The following is a 20,316-nucleotide window of genomic DNA, read 5'->3' as shown; positions in this document are numbered from 1 at the left end:
GACAGTGCGAGATGTGTTCTGGGCACGCAGCATGCTGCTTCCCATGCCCGGGACAAACTGCGAGCCGGTGCCTCGCTTGCGCTTCTATCTGCCGGACTTGGAGCCGATCAGAGCGCACCTTCCCGCTGTGTGTGCTGCTGTCCGCAAACAGCCTCCAAACAAAGCAGGGCACTAAGGCATGAGAAGTAAGCGTCCCAGGAGGGAATCTGCCTGCGAGGGAAGCTGTGCAGCACATCCCTTGTTCCACTCGACACTTCCCTCACTCTTAGGCAAAGCCCATCTCAGCTGGCTTGTAGGCGAGCCTCCGTGCTCAGAAGCAGTCCCGTGGCAGGCAGGATACAGGGGGATGTGTTCTGGGCACGCAGCATGCTGCTTCCCATGCCTGGGACAAACTGCGAGCCGGTGCCTCGCTTGCGCTTCTATCTGCCGAGACTTGGAGCCGATCAGAGCGCACCTTCCCGCTGTGTGTGCTGCTGTCCGCAAACAGCCTCCAAACAAAGCAGGGCGCTAAGGCAAGAGAAGTGAGCGTCCCAGGAGGGAATCTGCCTGCGAGGGAAGCTGTGCAGCACATCCCTTGTTCCACTCGACACTTCCCTCACTCTTAGGCAAAGCCCATCTCAGCTGGCTTGTAGGCGTGCCTCCGTGCTCAGAAGCAGTCCCGTGGCAGGCAGGATACAGGGGGATGTGTTCTGGGCAAGCAGCATGCTGCTTCCCATGCCCGGGACAAACTGCGAGCCGGTGCCTCGCTTGCGCTTCTATCTGCCGGACTTGGAGCCGATCAGAGCGCACCTTCCCGCTGTGTGTGCTGCTGTCCGCAAAAAGTCTCCAAACAAAGCAGGGCACTAAAGCAAGAGAACTAAGCGTCCCAGGAGGGAATCTGCCTGCGAGGGAAGCTGTGCAGCAGTTCCCTTGTTCCACTCGACACTTCCCTCACTCTTAGGCAAAGCCCATCTCAACTTGCTTGTAGGCGTGCCTCCGTGCTCAGAAACAGCCCTGTGGCAGGCAGGACAGTGCGAGATGTGTTCTGGGCATGCAGCATGCTGCTTCCCATGCCCGGGACAAACTGCGATCAGGTGCCTCGCTTGCGCTTCTATCTGCCGGACTTGGAGCTGGCCAGCGCGCACCTTCCCGCTGTGTGTGCTGCTGTCCGCAAACAGCCTCCAAACAAAGCAGGGCACTAAAGCAAGAGAACTAAGCGCCCCAGGAGGGAATCTGCCTGCGAGGGAAGCTGTTCAGCAGTTCCCTTGTTCCACTCGACACTTCCCTCACTCTTAGGCAAAGCCCATCTCAACTTGCTTGTAGGCATGCCTCCGTGCTCAGAAGCAGTCCCGTGGCAGGCAGGACAGTGCGAGATGTGTTCTGGGCACGCAGCATGCTGCTTCCCATGCCCGGGACAAACTGCGAGCCGGTGCCTCGCTTGCGCTTCTATGTGCCGAGACTTGGAGCCGATCAGAGCGCACCTTCCCGCTGTGTGTGCTGCTGTCCGCAAACAGCCTCCAAACAAAGCAGGGCGTTAAGGCAAGAGAAGTAAGCGTCCCAGGAGGGAATCTGCCTGCGAGGGAAGCTGTGCAGCACATCCCTTGTTCCACTCGCCACTTCCCTGACTCTTAGGCAAAGCCCATCTCAGCTGGCTTGTAGGCGTGCCTCCGTGCTCAGAAGCAGTCCCGTGGCAGGCAGGATACAGGGGGATGTGTTCTGGGCAAGCAGCATGCTGCTTCCCATGCCCGGGACAAACTGCGAGCCGGTGCCTCGCTTGCGCTTCTATCTGCCGGACTTGGAGCCGATCAGAGCGCACCTTCCCGCTGTGTGTGCTGCTGTCCGCAAACAGTCTCCAAACAAAGCAGGGCACTAAAGCAAGAGAACTAAGCGCCCCAGGAGGGAATCTGCCTGCGAGGGAAGCTGTGCAGCAGTTCCCTTGTTCCACTCGACACTTCCCTCACTCTTAGGCAAAGCCCATCTCAACTTGCTTGTAGGCGTGCCTCCGTGCTCAGAAACAGCCCTGTGGCAGGCAGGACAGTGCGAGATGTGTTCTGGGCACGCAGCATGCTGCTTCCCATGCCCGGGACAAACTGCGAGCCGGTGCCTCGCTTGCGCTTCTATCTGCCGAGACTTGGAGCCGATCAGAGCGCACCTTCCCGCTGTGTGTGCTGCTGTCCGCAAACAGCCTCCAAACAAAGCAGGGCACTAAGGCATGAGAAGTAAGCGTCCCAGGAGGGAATCTGCCTGCGCGGGAAGCTGTGCAGCACATCCCTTGTTCCACTCGACACTTCCCTGACTCTTAGGCAAAGCCCATCTCAGCTGGCTTGTAGGCGTGCCTCCGTGCTCAGAAACAGCCCTGTGGCAGGCAGGACAGTGAGAGATGTGTTCTGGGCACGCAGCATGCTGCTTCCCATGCCCGGGACAAACTGCGAGCCGGTGCCTCGCTTGCGCTTCTATCTGCCGGACTTGGAGATGGCCAGCGCGCACCTTCCCGCTGTGTGTGCTGCTGTCCGCAAACAGCCTCCAAACAAAGCAGGGCACTAAGGCAAGAGAAGTAAGCGTCCCAGGAGGGAATCTGCCTGCGAGGGAAGCTGTGCAGCACATCCCTTGTTCCACTCGCCACTTCCCTGACTCTTAGGCAAAGCCCATCTCAGCTGGCTTGTAGGCGTGCCTCCGTGCTCAGAAGCAGTCCCGTGGCAGGCAGGATACAGGGGGATGTGTTCTGGGCACGCAGCATGCTGCTTCCCATGCCCGGGACAAACTGCGAGCCGGTGCCTCGCTTGCGCTTCTATCTGCCGAGACTTGGAGCCGATCAGAGCGCACCTTCCCGCTGTGTGTGCTGCTGTCCGCAAACAGCCTCCAAACAAAGCAGGGCACTAAGGCAAGAGAAGTAAGCGTCCCAGGAGGGAATCTGCCTGCGAGGGAAGCTGTGCAGCACATCCCTTGTTCCGCTCGACACTTCCCTGACTCTTAGGCAAAGCCCATCTCAGCTGGCTTGTAGGCGTGCCTCCGTGCTCAGAAACAGCCCTGTGGCAGGCAGGACAGTGCGAGATGTGTTCTGGGCATGCAGCATGCTGCTTCCCATGCCCGGGACAAACTGCGAGCCGGTGCCTCGCTTGCGCTTCTATCTGCCGAGACTTGGAGCTGGCCAGCGCGCACCTTCCCGCTGTGTGTGCTGCTGTCCGCAAACAGCCTCCAAACAAAGCAGGGCACTAAAGCAAGAGAACTAAGCGCCCCAGGAGGGAATCTGCCTGCGAGGGAAGCTGTTCAGCAGTTCCCTTGTTCCACTCGACACTTCCCTCACTCTTAGGCAAAGCCCATCTCAACTTGCTTGTAGGCGTGCCTCCGTGCTCAGAAGCAGTCCTGTGGCAGGCAGGACAGTGCGAGATGTGTTCTGGGCACGCAGCATGCTGCTTCCCATGCCCGGGACAAACTGCGAGCCGGTGCCTCGCTTGCGCTTCTATCTGCCGGACTTGGAGCCGATCAGAGCGCACCTTCCCGCTGTGTGTGCTGCTGTCCGCAAACAGCCTCCAAACAAAGCAGGGCAGTAAGGCATGAGAAGTAAGCGTCCCAGGAGGGAATCTGCCTGCGAGGGAAGCTGTGCAGCACATCCCTTGTTCCACTCGACACTTCCCTCACTCTTAGGCAAAGCCCATCTCAGCTGGCTTGTAGGCGAGCCTCCGTGCTCAGAAGCAGTCCCGTGGCAGGCAGGATACAGGGGGATGTGTTCTGGGCACGCAGCATGCTGCTTCCCATGCCCGGGACAAACTGCGAGCCGGTGCCTCGCTTGCGCTTCTATCTGCCGAGACTTGGAGCCGATCAGAGCGCACCTTCCCGCTGTGTGTGCTGCTGTCCGCAAACAGCCTCCAAACAAAGCAGGGCGCTAAGGCAAGAGAAGTGAGCGTCCCAGGAGGGAATCTGCCTGCGAGGGAAGCTGTGCAGCACATCCCTTGTTCCACTCGACACTTCCCTCACTCTTAGGCAAAGCCCATCTCAGCTGGCTTGTAGGCGTGCCTCCGTGCTCAGAAGCAGTCCCGTGGCAGGCAGGATACAGGGGGATGTGTTCTGGGCAAGCAGCATGCTGCTTCCCATGCCCGGGACAAACTGCGAGCCGGTGCCTCGCTTGCGCTTCTATCTGCCGGACTTGGAGCCGATCAGAGCGCACCTTCCCGCTGTGTGTGCTGCTGTCCGCAAACAGTCTCCAAACAAAGCAGGGCACTAAAGCAAGAGAACTAAGCGCCCCAGGAGGGAATCTGCCTGCGAGGGAAGCTGTGCAGCAGTTCCCTTGTTCCACTCGACACTTCCCTCACTCTTAGGCAAAGCCCATCTCAACTTGCTTGTAGGCGTGCCTCCGTGCTCAGAAACAGCCCTGTGGCAGGCAGGACAGTGCGAGATGTGTTCTGGGCACGCAGCATGCTGCTTCCCATGCCCGGGACAAACTGCGAGCCGGTGCCTCGCTTGCGCTTCTATCTGCCGAGACTTGGAGCCGATCAGAGCGCACCTTCCCGCTGTGTGTGCTGCTGTCCGCAAACAGCCTCCAAACAAAGCAGGGCACTAAGGCATGAGAAGTAAGCGTCCCAGGAGGGAATCTGCCTGCGCGGGAAGCTGTGCAGCACATCCCTTGTTCCACTCGACACTTCCCTGACTCTTAGGCAAAGCCCATCTCAGCTGGCTTGTAGGCGTGCCTCCGTGCTCAGAAACAGCCCTGTGGCAGGCAGGACAGTGAGAGATGTGTTCTGGGCACGCAGCATGCTGCTTCCCATGCCCGGGACAAACTGCGAGCCGGTGCCTCGCTTGCGCTTCTATCTGCCGGACTTGGAGATGGCCAGCGCGCACCTTCCCGCTGTGTGTGCTGCTGTCCGCAAACAGCCTCCAAACAAAGCAGGGCACTAAGGCAAGAGAAGTAAGCGTCCCAGGAGGGAATCTGCCTGCGAGGGAAGCTGTGCAGCACATCCCTTGTTCCACTCGCCACTTCCCTGACTCTTAGGCAAAGCCCATCTCAGCTGGCTTGTAGGCGTGCCTCCGTGCTCAGAAGCAGTCCCGTGGCAGGCAGGATACAGGGGGATGTGTTCTGGGCACGCAGCATGCTGCTTCCCATGCCCGGGACAAACTGCGAGCCGGTGCCTCGCTTGCGCTTCTATCTGCCGAGACTTGGAGCCGATCAGAGCGCACCTTCCCGCTGTGTGTGCTGCTGTCCGCAAACAGTCTCCAAACAAAGCAGGGCACTAAAGCAAGAGAACTAAGCGCCCCAGGAGGGAATCTGCCTGCGAGGGAAGCTGTGCAGCACATCCCTTGTTCCACTCGCCACTTCCCTGACTCTTAGGCAAAGCCCATCTCAACTTGCTTGTAGGCGTGCCTCCGTGCTCAGAAACAGCCCTGTGGCAGGCAGGACAGTGCGAGATGTGTTCTGGGCATGCAGCATGCTGCTTCCCATGCCCGGGACAAACTGCGAGCAGGTGCCTCGCTTGCGCTTCTATCTGCCGGACTTGGAGCTGGCCAGCGCGCACCTTCCCGCTGTGTGTGCTGCTGTCCGCAAACAGCCTCCAAACAAAGCAGGGCACTAAAGCAAGAGAACTAAGCGCCCCAGGAGGGAATCTGCCTGCGAGGGAAGCTGTTCAGCAGTTCCCTTGTTCCACTCGACACTTCCCTCACTCTTAGGCAAAGCCCATCTCAACTTGCTTGTAGGCGTGCCTCCGTGCTCAGAAGCAGTCCCGTGGCAGGCAGGACAGTGCGAGATGTGTTCTGGGCACGCAGCATGCTGCTTCCCATGCCCGGGACAAACTGCGAGCCGGTGCCTCGCTTGCGCTTCTATCTGCCGAGACTTGGAGCCGATCAGAGCGCACCTTCCCGCTGTGTGTGCTGCTGTCCGCAAACAGCCTCCAAACAAAGCAGGGCGCTAAGGCAAGAGAAGTAAGCGTCCCAGGAGGGAATCTGCCTGCGAGGGAAGCTGTGCAGCACATCCCTTGTTCCACTCGACACTTCCCTCACTCTTAGGCAAAGCCCATCTCAGCTGGCTTGTAGACGTGTCTCCGTGCTCAGAAGCAGTCCCGTGGCAGGCAGGATACAGGGGGATGTATTCTGGGCACGCAGCATGCTGCTTCCCATGCCCGGGACAAACTGCGAGCCGGTGCCTCGCTTGCGCTTCTATCTGCCGAGACTTGGAGCCGATCAGAGCGCACCTTCCCGCTGTGTGTGCTGCTGTCCGCAAACAGTCTCCAAACAAAGCAGGGCACTAAAGCAAGAGAACTAAGCGCCCCAGGAGGGAATCTGCCTGCGAGGGAAGCTGTGCAGCAGTTCCCTTGTTCCACTCGACACTTCCCTCACTCTTAGGCAAAGCCCATCTCAACTTGCTTGTAGGCGTGCCTCCGTGCTCAGAAACAGCCCTGTGGCAGGCAGGACAGTGCGAGATGTGTTCTGGGCATGCAGCATGCTGATTCCCATGCCCGGGACAAACTGCGAGCCGGTGCCTCGCTTGCGCTTCTATCTGCCGGACTTGGAGCCGATCAGAGCGCACCTTCCCGCTGTGTGTACTGCTGTCCGCAAACAGCCTCCAAACAAAGCAGGGCACTAAGGCAAGAGAAGTAAGCGTCCCAGGAGGGAATCTGCCTGCGAGGGAAGCTGTGCAGCACATCCCTTGTTCCACTCGCCACTTCCCTGACTCTTAGGCAAAGCCCATCTCAGCTGGCTTGTAGGCGTGCTCCGTGCTCAGAAGCAGTCCCGTGGCAGGCAGGATACAGGGGGATGTGTTCTGGGCACGCAGCATGCTGCTTCCCATGCCCGGGACAAACTGCGAGCCGGTGCCTCGCTTGCGCTTCTATCTGCCGAGACTTGGAGCCGATCAGAGCGCACCTTCCCGCTGTGTGTGCTGCTGTCTGCAAACAGCCTCCAAACAAAGCAGGGCACTAAGGCATGAGAAGTAAGCGTCCCAGGAGGGAATCTGCCTGCGAGGGAAGCTGTGCAGCACATCCCTTGTTCCACTCGACACTTCCCTCACTCTTAGGCAAAGCCCATCTCAGCTGGCTTGTAGGCGAGCCTCCGTGCTCAGAAGCAGTCCCGTGGCAGGCAGGATACAGGGGGATGTGTTCTGGGCACGCAGCATGCTGCTTCCCATGCCCGGGACAAACTGCGAGCCGGTGCCTCGCTTGCGCTTCTATCTGCCGAGACTTGGAGCCGATCAGAGCGCACCTTCCCGCTGTGTGTGCTGCTGTCCGCAAACAGCCTCCAAACAAAGCAGGGCGCTAAGGCAAGAGAAGTAAGCATCCCAGGAGGGAATCTGCCTGCGAGGGAAGCTGTGCAGCACATCCCTTGTTCCACTCGCCACTTCCCTGACTCTTAGGCAAAGCCCATCTCAGCTGGCTTGTAGGCGTGCCTCCGTGCTCAGAAGCAGTCCCGTGGCAGGCAGGATACAGGGGGATGTGTTCTGGGCAAGCAGCATGCTGCTTCCCATGCCCGGGACAAACTGCGAGCCGGTGCCTCGCTTGCGCTTCTATCTGCCGGACTTGGAGCCGATCAGAGCGCACCTTCCCGCTGTGTGTGCTGCTGTCCGCAAACAGTCTCCAAACAAAGCAGGGCACTAAAGCAAGAGAACTAAGCGCCCCAGGAGGGAATCTGCCTGCGAGGGAAGCTGTGCAGCAGTTCCCTTGTTCCACTCGACACTTCCCTCACTCTTAGGCAAAGCCCATCTCAACTTGCTTGTAGGCGTGCCTCCGTGCTCAGAAACAGCCCTGTGGCAGGCAGGACAGTGCGAGATGTGTTCTGGGCATGCAGCATGCTGCTTCCCATGCCCGGGACAAACTGCGAGCAGGTGCCTCGCTTGCGCTTCTATCTGCCGGACTTGGAGCTGGCCAGCGCGCACCTTCCCGCTGTGTGTGCTGCTGTCCGCAAACAGCCTCCAAACAAAGCAGGGCACTAAAGCAAGAGAACTAAGCGCCCCAGGAGGGAATCTGCCTGCGAGGGAAGCTGTTCAGCAGTTCCCTTGTTCCACTCGACACTTCCCTCACTCTTAGGCAAAGCCCATCTCAACTTGCTTGTAGGCGTGCCTCCGTGCTCAGAAACAGCCCTGTGGCAGGCAGGACAGTGCGAGATGTGTTCTGGGCATGCAGCATGCTGCTTCCCATGCCCGGGACAAACTGCGAGCAGGTGCCTCGCTTGCGCTTCTATCTGCCGGACTTGGAGCTGGCCAGCGCGCACCTTCCCGCTGTGTGTGCTGCTGTCCGCAAACAGCCTCCAAACAAAGCAGGGCACTAAAGCAAGAGAACTAAGCGCCCCAGGAGGGAATCTGCCTGCGAGGGAAGCTGTTCAGCAGTTCCCTTGTTCCACTCGACACTTCCCTCACTCTTAGGCAAAGCCCATCTCAACTTGCTTGTAGGCGTGCCTCCGTGCTCAGAAGCAGTCCCGTGGCAGGCAGGACAGTGCGAGATGTGTTCTGGGCACGCAGCATGCTGCTTCCCATGCCCGGGACAAACTGCGAGCCGGTGCCTCGCTTGCGCTTCTATCTGCCGGACTTGGAGCCGATCAGAGCGCACCTTCCCGCTGTGTGTGCTGCTGTCCGCAAACAGCCTCCAAACAAAGCAGGGCACTAAAGCAAGAGAACTAAGCGCCCCAGGAGGGAATCTGCCTGCGAGGGAAGCTGTGCAGCAGTTCCCTTGTTCCACTCGACACTTCCCTCACTCTTAGGCAAAGCCCATCTCAACTTGCTTGTAGGCGTGCCTCCGTGCTCAGAAACAGCCCTGTGGCAGGCAGGACAGTGCGAGATGTGTTCTGGGCACGCAGCATGCTGCTTCCCATGCCCGGGACAAACTGCGAGCCGGTGCCTCGCTTGCGCTTCTATCTGCCGAGACTTGGAGCTGATCAGAGCGCACCTTCCCGCTGTGTGTGCTGCTGTCCGCAAACAGCCTCCAAACAAAGCAGGGCACTAAGGCAAGAGAAGTAAGCGTCCCAGGAGGGAATCTGCCTGCGAGGGAAGCTGTGCAGCACATCCCTTGTTCCACTCGCCACTTCCCTGACTCTTAGGCAAAGCCCATCTCAGCTGGCTTGTAGGCGTGCCTCCGTGCTCAGAAGCAGTCCCGTGGCAGGCAGGATACAGGGGGATGTGTTCTGGGCACGCAGCATGCTGCTTCCCATGCCCGGGACAAACTGCGAGCCGGTGCCTCGCTTGCGCTTCTATCTGCCGAGACTTGGAGCCGATCAGAGCGCACCTTCCCGCTGTGTGTGCTGCTGTCCGCAAACAGCCTCCAAACAAAGCAGGGCACTAAGGCAAGAGAAGTAAGCGTCCCAGGAGGGAATCTGCCTGCGAGGGAAGCTGTGCAGCACATCCCTTGTTCCGCTCGCCACTTCCCTGACTCTTAGGCAAAGCCCATCTCAGCTGGCTTGTAGGCGTGCCTCCGTGCTCAGAAACAGCCCTGTGGCAGGCAGGACAGTGCGAGATGTGTTCTGGGCATGCAGCATGCTGCTTCCCATGCCCGGGACAAACTGCGAGCCGGTGCCTCGCTTGCGCTTCTATCTGCCGAGACTTGGAGCCGATCAGAGCGCACCTTCCCGCTGTGTGTGCTGCTGTCCGCAAACAGCCTCCAAACAAAGCAGGGCGCTAAGGCAAGAGAAGTAAGCATCCCAGGAGGGAATCTGCCTGCGAGGGAAGCAGTGCAGCACATCCCTTGTTCCACTCGCCACTTCCCTGACTCTTAGGCAAAGCCCATCTCAGCTGGCTTGTAGGCGTGCCTCCGTGCTCAGAAGCAGTCCCGTGGCAGGCAGGATACAGGGGGATGTGTTCTGGGCAAGCAGCATGCTGCTTCCCATGCCCGGGACAAACTGCGAGCCGGTGCCTCGCTTGCGCTTCTATCTGCCGGACTTGGAGCCGATCAGAGCGCACCTTCCCGCTGTGTGTGCTGCTGTCCGCAAACAGTCTCCAAACAAAGCAGGGCACTAAAGCAAGAGAACTAAGCGCCCCAGGAGGGAATCTGCCTGCGAGGGAAGCTGTGCAGCAGTTCCCTTGTTCCACTCGACACTTCCCTCACTCTTAGGCAAAGCCCATCTCAACTTGCTTGTAGGCGTGCCTCCGTGCTCAGAAACAGCCCTGTGGCAGGCAGGACAGTGCGAGATGTGTTCTGGGCATGCAGCATGCTGCTTCCCATGCCCGGGACAAACTGCGAGCAGGTGCCTCGCTTGCGCTTCTATCTGCCGGACTTGGAGCTGGCCAGCGCGCACCTTCCCGCTGTGTGTGCTGCTGTCCGCAAACAGCCTCCAAACAAAGCAGGGCACTAAAGCAAGAGAACTAAGCGCCCCAGGAGGGAATCTGCCTGCGAGGGAAGCTGTGCAGCAGTTCCCTTGTTCCACTCGACACTTCCCTCACTCTTAGGCAAAGCCCATCTCAACTTGCTTGTAGGCGTGCCTCCGTGCTCAGAAACAGCCCTGTGGCAGGCAGGACAGTGCGAGATGTGTTCTGGGCACGCAGCATGCTGCTTCCCATGCCCGGGACAAACTGCGAGCCGGTGCCTCGCTTGCGCTTCTATCTGCCGAGACTTGGAGCCGATCAGAGCGCACCTTCCCGCTGTGTGTGCTGCTGTCCGCAAACAGCCTCCAAACAAAGCAGGGCGCTAAGGCAAGAGAAGTAAGCGTCCCAGGAGGGAATCTGCCTGCGAGGGAAGCTGTGCAGCACATCCCTTGTTCCACTCGCCACTTCCCTGACTCTTAGGCAAAGCCCATCTCAGCTGGCTTGTAGGCGTGCCTCCGTGCTCAGAAGCAGTCCCGTGGCAGGCAGGATACAGGGGGATGTGTTCTGGGCAAGCAGCATGCTGCTTCCCATGCCCGGGACAAACTGCGAGCCGGTGCCTCGCTTGCGCTTCTATCTGCCGGACTTGGAGCCGATCAGAGCGCACCTTCCCGCTGTGTGTGCTGCTGTCCGCAAACAGTCTCCAAACAAAGCAGGGCACTAAGGCAAGAGAACTAAGCGTCCCAGGAGGGAATCTGCCTGCGAGGGAAGCTGTTCAGCAGTTCCCTTGTTCCACTCGACACTTCCCTCACTCTTAGGCAAAGCCCATCTCAACTTGCTTGTAGGCGTGCCTCCGTGCTCAGAAACAGCCCTGTGGCAGGCAGGACAGTGCGAGATGTGTTCTGGGCACGCAGCATGCTGCTTCCCATGCCCGGGACAAACTGCGAGCCGGTGCCTCGCTTGCGCTTCTATCTGCCGAGACTTGGAGCCGATCAGAGCGCACCTTCCCGCTGTGTGTGCTGCTGTCCGCAAACAGCCTCCAAACAAAGCAGGGCACTAAGGCAAGAGAAGTAAGCGTCCCAGGAGGGAATCTGCCTGCGAGGGAAGCTTGCAGCACATCCCTTGTTCCACTCGCCACTTCCCTGACTCTTAGGCAAAGCCCATCTCAGCTGGCTTGTAGGCGTGCCTCCGTGCTCAGAAACAGCCCTGTGGCAGGCAGGACAGTGCGAGATGTGTTCTGGGCACGCAGCATGCTGCTTCCCATGCCCGGGACAAACTGCGAGCCGGTGCCTCGCTTGCGCTTCTATCTGCCGGACTTGGAGATGGCCAGCGCGCACCTTCCCGCTGTGTGTGCTGCTGTCCGCAAACAGTCTCCAAACAAAGCAGGGCACTAAGGCAAGAGAACTAAGCGTCCCAGGAGGGAATCTGCCTGCGAGGGAAGCTGTGCAGCAGTTCCCTTGTTCCACTCGACACTTCCCTCACTCTTAGGCAAAGCCCATCTCAACTTGCTTGTAGGCGTGCCTCCGTGCTCAGAAACAGCCCTGTGGCAGGCAGGACAGTGAGAGATGTGTTCTGGGCATGCAGCATGCTGATTCCCATGCCCGGGACAAACTGCGAGCCGGTGCCTCGCTTGCGCTTCTATCTGCCGGACTTGGAGCCGATCAGAGCGCACCTTCCCGCTGTGTGTACTGCTGTCCGCAAACAGCCTTCAAACAAAGCAGGGCACTAAGGCAAGAGAAGTAAGCGTCCCAAGAGGGAATCTGCCTGCGAGGGAAGCTGTGCAGCACATCCCTTGTTCCACTCGCCACTTCCCTGACTCTTAGGCAAAGCCCATCTCAGCTGGCTTGTAGGCGTGCCTCCGTGCTCAGAAGCAGTCCCGTGGCAGGCAGGATACAGGGGGATGTGTTCTGGGCACGCAGCATGCTGCTTCCCATGCCCGGGACAAACTGCGAGCCGGTGCCTCGCTTGCGCTTCTATCTGCCGAGACTTGGAGCCGATCAGAGCGCACCTTCCCGCTGTGTGTGCTGCTGTCCGCAAACAGCCTCCAAACAAAGCAGGGCACTAAGGCAAGAGAAGTAAGCGTCCCAGGAGGGAATCTGCCTGCGAGGGAAGCTGTGCAGCACATCCCTTGTTCCGCTCGCCACTTCCCTGACTCTTAGGCAAAGCCCATCTCAGCTGGCTTGTAGGCGTGCCTCCGTGCTCAGAAACAGCCCTGTGGCAGGCAGGACAGTGAGAGATGTGTTCTGGGCAAGCAGCATGCTGCTTCCCATGCCCGGGACAAACTGCGAGCCGGTGCCTCGCTTGCGCTTCTATCTGCCGAGACTTGGAGCTGGCCAGCGCGCACCTTCCCGCTGTGTGTGCTGCTGTCCGCAAACAGCCTCCAAACAAAGCAGGGCACTAAAGCAAGAGAACTAAGCGCCCCAGGAGGGAATCTGCCTGCGAGGGAAGCTGTGCAGCACATCCCTTGTTCCACTCGACACTTCCCTCACTCTTAGGCAAAGCCCATCTCAACTTGCTTGTAGGCGTGCCTCCGTGCTCAGAAGCAGTCCTGTGGCAGGCCGGACAGTGCGAGATGTGTTCTGGGCACGCAGCATGCTGCTTCCCATGCCCGGGACAAACTGCGAGCCGGTGCCTCGCTTGCGCTTCTATCTGCCGAGACTTGGAGCCGATCAGAGCGCACCTTCCCGCTGTGTGTGCTGCTGTCCGCAAACAGCCTCCAAACAAAGCAGGGCACTAAGGCAAGAGAACTAAGCGTCCCAGGAGGGAATCTGCCTGCGAGGGAAGCTGTGCAGCACATCCCTTGTTCCGCTCGCCACTTCCCTGACTCTTAGGCAAAGCCCATCTCAGCTGGCTTGTAGGCGTGCCTCCGTGCTCAGAAGCAGTCCCATGGCAGGCAGGATACAGGGGGATGTGTTCTGGGCACGCAGCATGCTGCTTCCCATGCCCGGGACAAACTGCGAGCCGGTGCCTCGCTTGCGCTTCTATCTGCCGGACTTGGAGATGGCCAGCGCGCACCTTCCCGCTGTGTGTGCTGCTGTCCGCAAACAGTCTCCAAACAAAGCAGGGCACTAAGGCAAGAGAAGTAAGCGCCCCAGGAGGGAATCTGCCTGCGAGGGAAGCTGTGCAGCAGTTCCCTTGTTCCACTCGACACTTCCCTCACTCTTAGGCAAAGCCCATCTCAACTTGCTTGTAGGCGTGCCTCCGTGCTCAGAAACAGCCCTGTGGCAGGCAGGACAGTGCGAGATGTGTTCTGGGCATGCAGCATGCTGCTTCCCATGCCCGGGACAAACTGCGAGCCGGTGCCTCGCTTGCGCTTCTATCTGCCGAGACTTGGAGCCGATCAGAGCGCACCTTCCCGCTGTGTGTGCTGCTGTCCGCAAACAGCCTCCAAACAAAGCAGGGCACTAAGGCATGAGAAGTAAGCGTCCCAGGAGGGAATCTGCCTGCGCGGGAAGCTGTGCAGCACATCCCTTGTTCCACTCGACACTTCCCTGACTCTTAGGCAAAGCCCATCTCAGCTGGCTTGTAGGCGAGCCTCCGTGCTCAGAAGCAGTCCCGTGGCAGGCAGGATACAGGGGGATGTATTCTGGGCACGCAGCATGCTGCTTCCCATGCCCGGGACAAACTGCGAGCCGGTGCCTCGCTTGCGCTTCTATCTGCCGAGACTTGGAGCCGATCAGAGCGCACCTTCCCGCTGTGTGTGCTGCTGTCCGCAAACAGCCTCCAAACAAAGCAGGGCACTAAGGCAAGAGAACTAAGCGTCCCAGGAGGGAATCTGCCTGCGAGGGAAGCTGTGCAGCACATCCCTTGTTCCACTCGCCACTTCCCTGACTCTTAGGCAAAGCCCATCTCAGCTGGCTTGTAGGCGTGCCTCCGTGCTCAGAAGCAGTCCCGTGGCAGGCAGGATACAGGGGGATGTGTTCTGGGCAAGCAGCATGCTGCTTCCCATGCCCGGGACAAACTGCGAGCCGGTGCCTCGCTTGCTCTTCTATCTGCCGGACTTGGAGCCGATCAGAGCGCACCTTCCCGCTGTGTGTGCTGCTGTCCGCAAACAGTCTCCAAACAAAGCAGGGCACTAAAGCAAGAGAACTAAGCGCCCCAGGAGGGAATCTGCCTGCGAGGGAAGCTGTGCAGCACATCCCTTGTTCCACTCGACACTTCCCTCACTCTTAGGCAAAGCCCATCTCAACTTGCTTGTAGGCGTGCCTCCGTGCTCAGAAACAGCCCTGTGGCAGGCAGGACAGTGCGAGATGTGTTCTGGGCACGCAGCATGCTGCTTCCCATGCCCGGGACAAACTGCGAGCCGGTGCCTCGCTTGCGCTTCTATCTGCCGAGACTTGGAGCCGATCAGAGCGCACCTTCCCGCTGTGTGTGCTGCTGTCCGCAAACAGCCTCCAAACAAAGCAGGGCACTAAGGCAAGAGAACTAAACGTCCCAGGAGGGAATCTGCCTGCGAGGGAAGCTGTGCAGCACATCCCTTGTTCCACTCGCCACTTCCCTGACTCTTAGGCAAAGCCCATCTCAGCTGGCTTGTAGGCGTGCCTCCGTGCTCAGAAACAGCCCTGTGGCAGGCAGGACAGTGCGAGATGTGTTCTGGGCACGCAGCATGCTGCTTCCCATGCCCGGGACAAACTGCGAGCCGGTGCCTCGCTTGCGCTTCTATCTGCCGAGACTTGGAGCCGATCAGAGTGCACCTTCCCGCTGTGTGTGCTGCTGTCCGCAAACAGCCTCCAAACAAAGCAGGGCACTAAGGCAAGAGAACTAAGCGTCCCAGGAGGGAATCTGCCTGCGAGGGAAGCTGTGCAGCACATCCCTTGTTCCGCTCGCCACTTCCCTGACTCTTAGGCAAAGCCCATCTCAACTTGCTTGTAGGCGTGCCTCCGTGCTCAGAAGCAGTCCCATGGCAGGCAGGATACAGGGGGATGTGTTCTGGGCACGCAGCATGCTGCTTCCCATGCCCGGGACAAACTGCGAGCCGGTGCCTCGCTTGCGCTTCTATCTGCCGGACTTGGAGATGGCCAGCGCGCACCTTCCCGCTGTGTGTGCTGCTGTCCGCAAACAGTCTCCAAACAAAGCAGGGCACTAAGGCAAGAGAAGTAAGCGCCCCAGGAGGGAATCTGCCTGCGAGGGAAGCTGTGCAGCAGTTCCCTTGTTCCACTCGACACTTCCCTCACTCTTAGGCAAAGCCCATCTCAACTTGCTTGTAGGCGTGCCTCCGTGCTCAGAAACAGCCCTGTGGCAGGCAGGACAGTGCGAGATGTGTTCTGGGCATGCAGCATGCTGCTTCCCATGCCCGGGACAAACTGCGAGCCGGTGCCTCGCTTGCGCTTCTATCTGCCGAGACTTGGAGCCGATCAGAGCGCACCTTCCCGCTGTGTGTGCTGCTGTCCGCAAACAGCCTCCAAACAAAGCAGGGCACTAAGGCATGAGAAGTAAGCGTCCCAGGAGGGAATCTGCCTGCGCGGGAAGCTGTGCAGCACATCCCTTGTTCCACTCGACACTTCCCTGACTCTTAGGCAAAGCCCATCTCAGCTGGCTTGTAGGCGAGCCTCCGTGCTCAGAAGCAGTCCCGTGGCAGGCAGGATACAGGGGGATGTATTCTGGGCACGCAGCATGCTGCTTCCCATGCCCGGGACAAACTGCGAGCCGGTGCCTCGCTTGCGCTTCTATCTGCCGAGACTTGGAGCCGATCAGAGCGCACCTTCCCGCTGTGTGTGCTGCTGTCCGCAAACAGCCTCCAAACAAAGCAGGGCACTAAGGCAAGAGAACTAAGCGTCCCAGGAGGGAATCTGCCTGCGAGGGAAGCTGTGCAGCACATCCCTTGTTCCACTCGCCACTTCCCTGACTCTTAGGCAAAGCCCATCTCAGCTGGCTTGTAGGCGTGCCTCCGTGCTCAGAAGCAGTCCCGTGGCAGGCAGGATACAGGGGGATGTGTTCTGGGCAAGCAGCATGCTGCTTCCCATGCCCGGGACAAACTGCGAGCCGGTGCCTCGCTTGCTCTTCTATCTGCCGGACTTGGAGCCGATCAGAGCGCACCTTCCCGCTGTGTGTGCTGCTGTCCGCAAACAGTCTCCAAACAAAGCAGGGCACTAAAGCAAGAGAACTAAGCGCCCCAGGAGGGAATCTGCCTGCGAGGGAAGCTGTGCAGCACATCCCTTGTTCCACTCGACACTTCCCTCACTCTTAGGCAAAGCCCATCTCAACTTGCTTGTAGGCGTGCCTCCGTGCTCAGAAACAGCCCTGTGGCAGGCAGGACAGTGCGAGATGTGTTCTGGGCACGCAGCATGCTGCTTCCCATGCCCGGGACAAACTGCGAGCCGGTGCCTCGCTTGCGCTTCTATCTGCCGAGACTTGGAGCCGATCAGAGCGCACCTTCCCGCTGTGTGTGCTGCTGTCCGCAAACAGCCTCCAAACAAAGCAGGGCACTAAGGCAAGAGAACTAAACGTCCCAGGAGGGAATCTGCCTGCGAGGGAAGCTGTGCAGCACATCCCTTGTTCCACTCGCCACTTCCCTGACTCTTAGGCAAAGCCCATCTCAGCTGGCTTGTAGGCGTGCCTCCGTGCTCAGAAACAGCCCTGTGGCAGGCAGGACAGTGCGAGATGTGTTCTGGGCACGCAGCATGCTGCTTCCCATGCCCGGGACAAACTGCGAGCCGGTGCCTCGCTTGCGCTTCTATCTGCCGGACTTGGAGATGGCCAGCGCGCACCTTCCCGCTGTGTGTGCTGCTGTCCGCAAACAGTCTCCAAACAAAGCAGGGCACTAAGGCAAGAGAAGTAAGCGCCCCAGGAGGGAATCTGCCTGCGAGGGAAGCTGTGCAGCACATCCCTTGTTCCACTCGACACTTCCCTCACTCTTAGGCAAAGCCCATCTCAACTTGCTTGTAGGCGTGCCTCCGTGCTCAGAAACAGCCCTGTGGCAGGCAGGACAGTGCGAGATGTGTTCTGGGCATGCAGCATGCTGCTTCCCATGCTCGGGACAAACTGCGAGCCGGTGCCTCGCTTGCGCTTCTATCTGCCGGACTTGGAGCCGATCAGAGCGCACCTTCCCGCTGTGTGTGCTGCTGTCCGCAAACAGCCTGCAAACAAAGCAGGGCACTAAGGCAAGAGAAGTAAGCGCCCCAGGAGGGAATCTGCCTGCGAGGGAAGCTGTGCAGCAGTTCCCTTGTTCCACTCGCCACTTCCCTCACTCTTAGGCAAAGCCCATCTCAACTTGCTTGTAGGCGTGCCTCCGTGCTCAGAAACAGCCCTGTGGCAGGCAGGACAGTGCGAGATGTGTTCTTGGCATGCAGCATGCTGATTCCCATGCCCGGGACAAACTGCGAGCCGGTGCCTCGCTTGCGCTTCTATCTGCCGAGATTTGGAGCCGATCAGAGCGCACCTTCCCGCTGTGTGTGCTGCTGTCCGCAAACAGCCTCCAAACAAAGCAGGGCACTAAGGCAAGAGAAGTAAGCGTCCCAGGAGGGAATCTGCCTGCGAGGGAAGCTGTGCAGCACATCCCTTGTTCCACTCGACACTTCCCTGACTCTTAGGCAAAGCCCATCTCAGCTGGCTTGTAGGCGTGCCTCCGTGCTCAGAAACAGCCCTGTGGCAGGCAGGACAGTGCGAGATGTGTTCTGGGCATGCAGCATGCTGCTTCCCATGCCCGGGACAAACTGCGAGCCGGTGCCTCGCTTGCGCTTCTATCTGCCGGACTTGGAGCTGGCCAGCGCGCACCTTCCCGCTGTGTGTGCTGCTGTCCGCAAACAGTCTCCAAACAAAGCAGGGCACTAAAGCAAGAGAACTAAGCGTCCCAGGAGGGAATCTGCCTGCGAGGGAAGCTGTGCAGCACATCCCTTGTTCCACTCGCCACTTCCTTGACTCTTAGGCAAAGCCCATCTCAGCTGGCTTGTAGGCGTGCCTCCGTGCTCAGAAGCAGTCCCGTGGCAGGCAGGATACAGGGGGATGTGTTCTGGGCAAGCAGCATGCTGCTTCCCATGCCCGGGACAAACTGCGAGCCGGTGCCTCGCTTGCGCTTCTATCTGCCGAGACTTGGAGCCGATCAGAGCGCACCTTCCCGCTGTGTGTGCTGCTGTCCGCAAACAGCCTCCAAACAAAGCAGGGCGCTAAGGCAAGAGAAGTAAGCGTCCCAAGAGGGAATCTGCCTGCGAGGGAAGCTGTGCAGCACATCCCTTGTTCCACTCGACACTTCCCTCACTCTTAGGCAAAGCCCATCTCAGCTGGCTTGTAGGCGTGCCTCCGTGCTCAGAAGCAGTCCCGTGGCAGGCAGGATACAGGGGGATGTGTTCTGGGCAAGCAGCATGCTGCTTCCCATGCCCGGGACAAACTGCGAGCCAGTGCCTCGCTTGCGCTTCTATCTGCCGGACTTGGAGCCGATCAGAGCGCACCTTCCCGCTGTGTGTGCTGCTGTCCGCAAACAGTCTCCAAACAAAGCAGGGCACTAAAGCAAGAGAACTAAGCGCCCCAGGAGGGAATCTGCCTGCGAGGGAAGCTGTGCAGCAGTTCCCTTGTTCCACTCGACACTTCCCTCACTCTTAGGCAAAGCCCATCTCAACTTGCTTGTAGGCGTGCCTCCGTGCTCAGAAACAGCCCTGTGGCAGGCAGGACAGTGCGAGATGTGTTCTTGGCATGCAGCATGCTGATTCCCATGCCCGGGACAAACTGCGAGCCGGTGCCTCGCTTGCGCTTCTATCTGCCGAGACTTGGAGCCGATCAGAGCGCACCTTCCCGCTGTGTGTGCTGCTGTCCGCAAACAGCCTCCAAACAAAGCAGGGCACTAAGGCAAGAGAACTAAGCGTCCCAGGAGGGAATCTGCCTGCGAGGGAAGCTGTGCAGCACATCCCTTGTTCCACTCGCCACTTCCCTGACTCTTAGGCAAAGCCCATCTCAACTTGCTTGTAGACGTGCCTCCGTGCTCAGAAGCAGTCCCGTGGCAGGCAGGATACAGGGGGATGTGTTCTGGGCACGCAGCATGCTGCTTCCCATGCCCGGGACAAACTGCGAGCCGGTGCCTCGCTTGCGCTTCTATCTGCCGGACTTGGAGCTGGCCAGCGCGCACCTTCCCGCTGTGTGTGCTGCTGTCCGCAAACAGTCTCCAAACAAAGCAGGGCACTAAAACAAGAGAACTAAGCGCCCCAGGAGGGAATCTGCCTGCGAGGGAAGCTGTGCAGCAGTTCCCTTGTTCCACTCGACACTTCCCTCACTCTTAGGCAAAGCCCATCTCAACTTGCTTGTAGGCGTGCCTCCGTGCTCAGAAGCAGTCCCGTGGCAGGCAGGACAGTGCGAGATGTGTTCTGGGCACGCAGCATGCTGCTTCCCATGCCCGGGACAAACTGCGAGCCGGTGCCTCGCTTGCGCTTCTATCTGCCGGACTTGGAGCCGATCAGAGCGCACCTTCCCGCTGTGTGTGCTGCTGTCCGCAAACAGCCTCCAAACAAAGCAGGGCACTAAGGCAAGAGAAGTAAGCGTCCCAGGAGGGAATCTGCCTGCGAGGGAAGCTGTGCAGCACATCCCTTGTTCCACTCGCCACTTCCCTGACTCTTAGGCAAAGCCCATATCAGCAGGCTTGTAGGCGTGCCTCCGTGCTCAGAAGCAGTCCCGTGGCAGGCAGGATACAGGGGGATGTGTTCTGGGCAAGCAGCATGCTGCTTCCCATGCCCGGGACAAACTGCGAGCCGGTGCCTCGCTTGCGCTTCTATCTGCCGGACTTGGAGCCGGTCAGAGCGCACCTTCCCGCTGTGTGTGCTGCTGTCCGCAAACAGCCTCCAAACAAAGCAGGGCACTAAGGCAAGAGAAGTAAGCGTCCCAGGAGGGAATCTGCCTGCGAGGGAAGCTGTGCAGCACATCCCTTGTTCCGCTCGCCACTTCCCTGACTCTTAGGCAAAGCCCATCTCAGCTGGCTTGTAGGCGTGCCTCCATGCTCAGAAACAGCCCTGTGGCAGGCAGGACAGTGCGAGATGTGTTCTGGGCACGCAGCATGCTGCTTCCCATGCCCGGGACAAACTGCGAGCCGGTGCCTCGCTTGCGCTTCTATCTGCCGAGACTTGGAGCCGATCAGAGCGCACCTTCCCGCTGTGTGTGCTGCTGTCCGCAAACATCCTCCAAACAAAGTAGGGCACTAAGGCAAGAGAAGT

The sequence above is a fragment of the Rhea pennata genome, unplaced genomic scaffold, assembly GCF_028389875.1.
Source record: "Rhea pennata isolate bPtePen1 unplaced genomic scaffold, bPtePen1.pri scaffold_26, whole genome shotgun sequence".
NCBI classification, from domain to species: domain Eukaryota; kingdom Metazoa; phylum Chordata; class Aves; order Rheiformes; family Rheidae; genus Rhea; species Rhea pennata.
The sequence above is the reverse complement of the archived record's forward strand: the minus strand, read 5'-3'. Positions refer to the sequence as shown.